Source organism: Pygoscelis adeliae, unplaced genomic scaffold (genome assembly GCF_000699105.1).
Source record: "Pygoscelis adeliae isolate BGI_AS28 unplaced genomic scaffold, ASM69910v1 Scaffold14, whole genome shotgun sequence".
Taxonomy (NCBI): domain Eukaryota; kingdom Metazoa; phylum Chordata; class Aves; order Sphenisciformes; family Spheniscidae; genus Pygoscelis; species Pygoscelis adeliae.
Genome location: NW_008825109.1, coordinates 20989953 through 20996750, shown reverse-complemented (window position 1 = coordinate 20996750; position 6798 = coordinate 20989953).

Here is a 6798-nt window from a genome sequence, read left to right as displayed (position 1 = left end):
CACTCTGCTCTCTTCTTTCCTGGAGAGCATAAAAACCTTTGAGCTGCCTCTATCTCTCAGCTGTTAGTGCTGGTAGAAGGAGGTGAGCAAGCTGAATGACAATTATTCCTACTATATAGCTGACAGCTCAAAGCTTCTACACAACAGCTGAGCTCAGCCAGAATCCACACTCTAAATACTGATTACTCATCTCCTGCCAAGAGACAGGTTTCCTTAGAGCCTTATAGCTGCCCTGGGAGTTTTCCAGCACCCGTGCTCTGCTGCCAGAGGCCAGATGTGTTGGCATAAACACAGACTGTGCCAGAGTGTGAGTCTTCTACTGGTAAGGGGTGCGTGCTCCAAAGATGGTTTGGGCCTGAATCGAGACCACCTACGGGCAATGTGTTGGGGTGCATGGACCTGATGAATGCTTGTAATATTGAAGTTCAAAATGAGACCGAGATAGGCTATGAGAACTCCAGGTTGGTGTAATTTGCCCTCTTGTCCCATGTCATGCTGAACATCAGAAGTCAAAAGCTCTTAATGTCTCCTAAGGCCACTGAAGGCATCTTTTTGTCTTCTATTTAAAATGCTAGTTTTGTAGATCACATGCATTCACTATTTGATAATGAGAAGGTATTTGCCTATGACACTTATGTGGCTAATCCTGCAGCCTCTGTTGGGCTTGGTCTGGGATGACATTGACTGAGTGTACTGAGTGGAAGTCTCTGGTGGGAAACAAGTTCTGAAATGGTCTATCGTGATTTCTAAGTTTATAAGATGGGCTGTTTGGGTATATTTTACAAATACTCCCCCAGTGTCACCTGACTTCACTGTTGCTGCCTTCAGAGTGACAGAGAGGTTCGATGTGTGAAAGGAAACATCTTGCATTTCCAACTTGAATGCGACATGATCCCCCATGACGCCTTTGATGGGATTTTCCTTTCCGTCATTTAATATTCCATCAGGAAAGTCCTTCAAACCAATGTTACATTCAGCAGGCATTTTGAGAGAGGCTGGCAATCATGTATTCAGTTAGAATTACTGTTTAAAATGAAATTATCAAGAAGTTATTAAATTCTTGGTCATGAGTCTCCTAACTACTATGATGCAACCCATGGACAACCTCAGAGAAAGGAGACATCTGGATTTCTGGTGGTTCCATTTGTCATGACCTTGGCTGGGATTTGCAGGCCATATATCATACATAATTTGGTCAGCAAAAATGTACTGACAACCTCTGTGAGGTTCTGCATGTCCTCCAGGGTACAGGCAATGCATGTGGTGGACGTTTCCATGGCTTTCTGCAAGCTTTGCAAATTGCTGTTAAGGGAAAATGCTGCCACTGAACTGCCGCCAGAATTTGGCTTGTGGAACCCCCTGGGTCTGGCAGGATTTACCCAAGATATCATGGGATATGTACTGGGGGGGTGGGGGGTGGTGGTGCTTCATTTTCTGCTATCAGGGAATTTGTTTTCAGCTGGGAAAGATCTCTTGATTGTGGTGATTTGCTTGTAGGGAGGGGATGTGCCAGAAGAAATCTAGTGCAAAAGGTATTTTTCTTTTGGATGACTGTTGTGTGTTTTAATGCTTTCTCGTATCTGGATGCGTTGGGAATGTCTTGAGTGAGTTCATCGAATAACTCATTATGAGCTGCATTGTTTCCAGATACTTACAAAAGGCTTATTAGCACAGGAAACGGCTTTTCACTTGCAGCCTGCTTCCTGTTGATCCCTCAGAGCGTGTAAAGGCCTCTTTCTCCCAAATTTCAGCAGAAGCTTATCTGAAGCAAAAGTCATCTGCTGAGATTGAGGGGATCTGCCAAGGGTGCACGAATGCACTGACTCAGCACAGCCTCTGGGGTCTGGAGGCTGGCTCTGGAGGATTGACAGGTCTCACCCAAGAGATACTGGTGCTGTGGAGCACAGGTGAGGAGCCCCATATTGGCCGGCTGCTGGAAGTGGCCTTGGAACCCAGCTTCTACTTCCACCCTCTCCTCCTTCCCCAGACTGAAAACTTTGTCCCTGCTGCTCCCTGGGGTTTCCAGTGATTCAGGCTGTAGAAGGGTCCAGCCCTCTGACTTCAGGATCTGAACAGCCTCTGCAGATGGTTACAAGGCTTGGAGTGGTGAAACTATGCTCTGGAGGTATTCCTCCACCCTTCTCTCCCCAGCAGCTGAGCTGACTTTGGCTTACTAGCATTGGTATTTAAAAGACTTTCAGATGTGTGTGGTCTCTGTAAAAATAAATCTCCAAAGGAAACAAATGTTATGTGGTGAAAGTCTGCCAAGTTCCCGTTGCTTATTAGCTCATAGTATTATGTAGAAAAGACTTAACTCTATAGTCTGATATAGGATAATTCTTTGAACTGTCAGCTCTTTTGAAGATTCAGGGTTAAAGCCCGTTGCTCTATAGGGTCAAGACTGAGCCATTGGCTTTAGGGGCTTTCAGGTTTGAGTGCCTTGACGCATTTGGCAGAGCCCTGAAATAGTAATTTGTCATTTCAGAGGGGTTTGGCATGGAAGTTCACATCAAGTAAAGCAGTGATCAGGGATGACGTTTTCAAAGCAGTCCAGAAGAACAGAGGTTAAAATAAGAAACATAATTAAACGTGTGCATCTAAATAGACTGACTTGAAAATGTTGATCCAAGACTTCCTTCAAAAGCAGTGATCACTTGATTCAAATTTTTCCAGAATTCTCATCTGTGGTGCAGCCAGATCGCAGCTACTTATCGCCCTAACTTACATCCTGATCGGAGAACGTGCTGTGCTATCAGATGCAATTTTTTATAGAAGTCAGGATGATGTCTAGCAAAGCAACTGGGCATTGACATAGAGAGTACGTAAGACTGCAACTCCTTATGATGCTAGAAACTGGATTTTCTAGGTGTTTGTGAAGAAGTTAGCACAAAGCAGCCACAAAATCCCTTTTACCTGCAGTCTGTCCTTTTCCAAAGTGTCACGGTTGCTCAGCAATGTCAACAAACATGTCTTTATACAGATTTAGTTACGCAGGCAAAAGTCTAAATGTTAGCTTCCTGGAGGAAAGATGATTCACCTGATTTAAAGCAGATAATTTAATCTGAAGAGCTAAATTTATCTTTCCTTTTTAGCTAGATGAAATTATTGATGGGAAGAAGATTTTTTTTTCCCAATTCTCAGTCGCTCATGCTGCCTAGAATGCTTTAGATTATGGTGTCTCAGAGGGTGAGTCTCTTCTGATGTAAATAGGTTTTGACTAGCATGAACTCCTTAAGGCCAGTGAAGAAGCTTTTGTGCCTGACCAACAGAAACGGAGTCAGGAGCAGGCCCTTGCATTCATCAAGAACTGTTTATTTCTATGCCTTATTGCATAGCCCAGCCAATGTCTGTAGTAGAGATGATCCTGTTCTCATTTGTAGCAAAGCAAAGATGGTGCAATTCCACTGAACATGTGAAATCAATCTGGCTCCAGGGCTCTTCACCTCCTGTGATGCTCTGACTGCTGAGATCCTTCTTGCCTTGTGGCAGGATTAAAGGATGACAACTGTACTGAAAGTGATTTGGGCACCTTTTAGGAATAACTTGAGGTTTTACCCAAGACGAACATTACCATCATTGGCTATAGAAACCTTATCCTTCAGTCAGGAACAAATACCAGGTCTCTTGCTGGAGTAATTCTGCTTTTAAAAGGAGGTGGCTGTGCTCCAAAAAACTTCTGGCAGTGTCCTGAGCAGGCATGTTCGTATAGACATGCTTCATCTTCTCACCAGCGGGTATGGTCTTAGATGTGGAAGGAAGTCAAGAGCCATCTGTTAATGCTGTTTGAGACCCTTTGCTGTCCTCAGAACTCTCCATACAAGTCAAATTTGGGAGATTAATAAGTTGTTGTACAATTCTACTGACTGCATGGGTTTACATCATCCTGCCAGGTTACCCTGGGGTGGTATCCAGACCCTTAGGCATCATCCCAAACAGTCTGCCTCTTCTCTGTCAAAGCTCTGTGCACCGCTGAAGACTGAATTTGGTTTCCTTTTCTCTGTTCTTGCTGTTACTTTACTTAGCACATGCATAACGATTTGTACCTTTGGCACATTTTTAAAGTATGAATAAATTTATATTTACAGCAGTATTGTGGTATAGGGAAGAATTGTTAATCCTGGACAGATTAAGCATGTGGTCATGAATGGCCAGGTATTATCTAATTTGGAATGGGATCTAATGGGAAGGAGAAGGCTTAAAGTCCCACCTACCTCTTGCATCTGCATCCAGACACCTACTGAAATATGCCCTGGCGAGCACAGACCCTGCTCTTTCCTGTGGTCCTCCCAAGTGCTAATTCCTGAGGAAGGAGAGCAGATCTGTGGTCTTCTCTGTAGTGATCCCACCAAGCACATAAGGGAGCAGCCAACAGCTTTAGCGGAGGATGCTTGGGAGCCTTTGATGAATAAAAGGGTGGTTTCAGGGAATAAAACTTTTTACAGATGTCATGTGTGAAAGTTGCTGGCAAAAAAAGATGAGCTTTCAGTGGGTTTGTGTCAGTGTTGCCTGGACTATGACGTACAGGGCAGACAAAGCTGGAATAAATACTAACTTTTTCTGTGTAAATGTGATACTGCTGTGACGTGCCAAAATGACAAATTCTGCTGTTTTCATTCAAAACAGACACAGCATTGTTAGGAAAGATTTCCTTCTACAGATGGGAAGACCCTCCCATTTCCAAACCCCGTTCTTTTCTAAAATGAAGATGGGACCAGCACCGGTGGGGTTAGGAGCAGGGTTAGTGGTGCTGCTCTTCTAACTGCAGGATAGAAACCTCCATCCAGAAAGCAGGTGAAAGATTTTGCTGTCAAAAAGAAAGAGCCCGGTACAATTTTTTAACAGCTGAGTCCTCCTGCAGTGAAATCAGAAGATAAACTTCTTTTAGTTTGGGATATGAGCCAGGCTGAATCTGTTGGGTTAAGCTTGTGTGGAATGACTCCACCCTGAACCCCTTGGGGATTTGAATGAACTGGGATTCAGAGCTCTGGCTTTGGCTTATGTCCAGCGTTAACGGAGAAAAATTATTCAGGGGCACCGCGTGCAGAACCACCAAGTGAATTCTCCCTTTCTGCTTGCCAGTGTGTAAACCATGAATGCTGTGTAAAACCAGTACAGGAGCAGGACTGTGCCCAGTTCCACTGGTCAACTTTTTTCTTAGTTGCTTTCCTAACGCGCAGGAGTCTTGCGCCAGCATTGTAGCACGCTGTAGGATTGTACCTCCCTGTACTGGTAATCCTATAATATTGATGCATCAATCTGATTATGCTCTTTTTTTTCAGTGGGGCCAGATGCTTTCTTGGTGAAGCTGGAGCCAGGGGGAAATTTGCATCCTTCAGAACATCACCCCAAAACTTGCCCCTTTAAACTTTTTGTTACCCATCTGTTAACATATCCAGAGCTGGAATGAACACACCCTTTTTTTTCTCAAATACAGAGAAGACTACAACAAGATGACTGATGATGAGAGTAAAAACCACTGAGGCAAAGTTACCGTGAAGGGATCGAACAAGGCACTAGGACCTAGGAGGCGTCTCATCCACCCTGGCAGGAATTTCTTGCTTGGAGCTCAGACAACAAAGGCAGAGTGAGCCTGGTTTTCTTTCTCTCAGCATCTCCACCCTGCGCGCTGAAAACCGGTGAGTAGAGCTTTTTAGAGTGGCTTGCATGCAGAAAAGTAACAGATGTCAGATAGAAAGGAGGGAATCTTTCCCTTAGTACCTTACAGCATCTGTAGTTCATTTTAAAATCAAAACCCCCTGCATCCTGTGATTCATTCCCGAAGTTGCTTGGATGTTTCATTGTTCACTGCATGACACCAGACTGAATCTACCCCAGCTGGCATCGTGGGGAAAATGTTCCCAACTTGGGGTTTCTGTGCAGATCGCCTGCACTGACATCTTCTGCTTTACTGCGGACTGGGGACAATGATTTTTCTTGCACGGGTCATGTTGATGTTGTAAAATACAGGGAAGGAGCTTCATTCTGGCAAACGTAAGGGGTGGGGAAGAGAGAGCAACAAGCTTTTCCTAGATATATACCTGGCTGCCAAGTGCTATTGTAAATCCCCTTTCTGCCCTGTGGTAACATGCGAGCAACGTATGTGAGTTGCATGTTCCTGGTTGCGCTGGGGGAGTGGAAGGGTCTTTCTATTGCGGGGTTGGGGGTTCCTCCTCCTTTTGTGTTGGGGTTTGGTGCGGGAGGAAGGTTGCTCTTGAGCATAAACTAGAGACCGTGCAGAAATTCCTGCTTGCTGGGTGTCAGCTCAAGTCTCAGGTTTTCTGTGCTAGTCCTTGCGCTGGGAGCCCCCCGTGCTCAGAACAATGAAAGGTGAGCTAGCCGGGGCGGCATGTCCCTTGGGCAGGGGCACTTCCAGCAATTACATCACTTAAGGCTGGGAGGGGGGTTGAAATAGCCCCTTTACTTCCTCCTCTTCATTAAACGGGAGCAGAAATGCAATTCAGCGGAGACTCAGGCTGAGAAGAGCTTATCGAAGCCTCGTTTCAATGACAGATTTTTCTTTCCAGTCATTTCTTCTTAGAGATGTAGGCTGGTCCTGGGAATTGATTGATGGGCTAGGAGGGGGCTGCAGATAGGGGGAAGGGTGGGCTGGATCTCATTGCTAACCCTTATTGAACAGGCTGTCACAAAGAAACTGCTTATTCCCCCGTGGCCATTCTTTCATAAATGCCAGTTTATTCTAATGTTAAACATTCAGATGCGCCGGTTCCTTCCGTGATTCGACAGATTGAAGGGCCGACTTACTGGGATCTCCTTGTTTTCTGTTGCCAAAGGAAACCT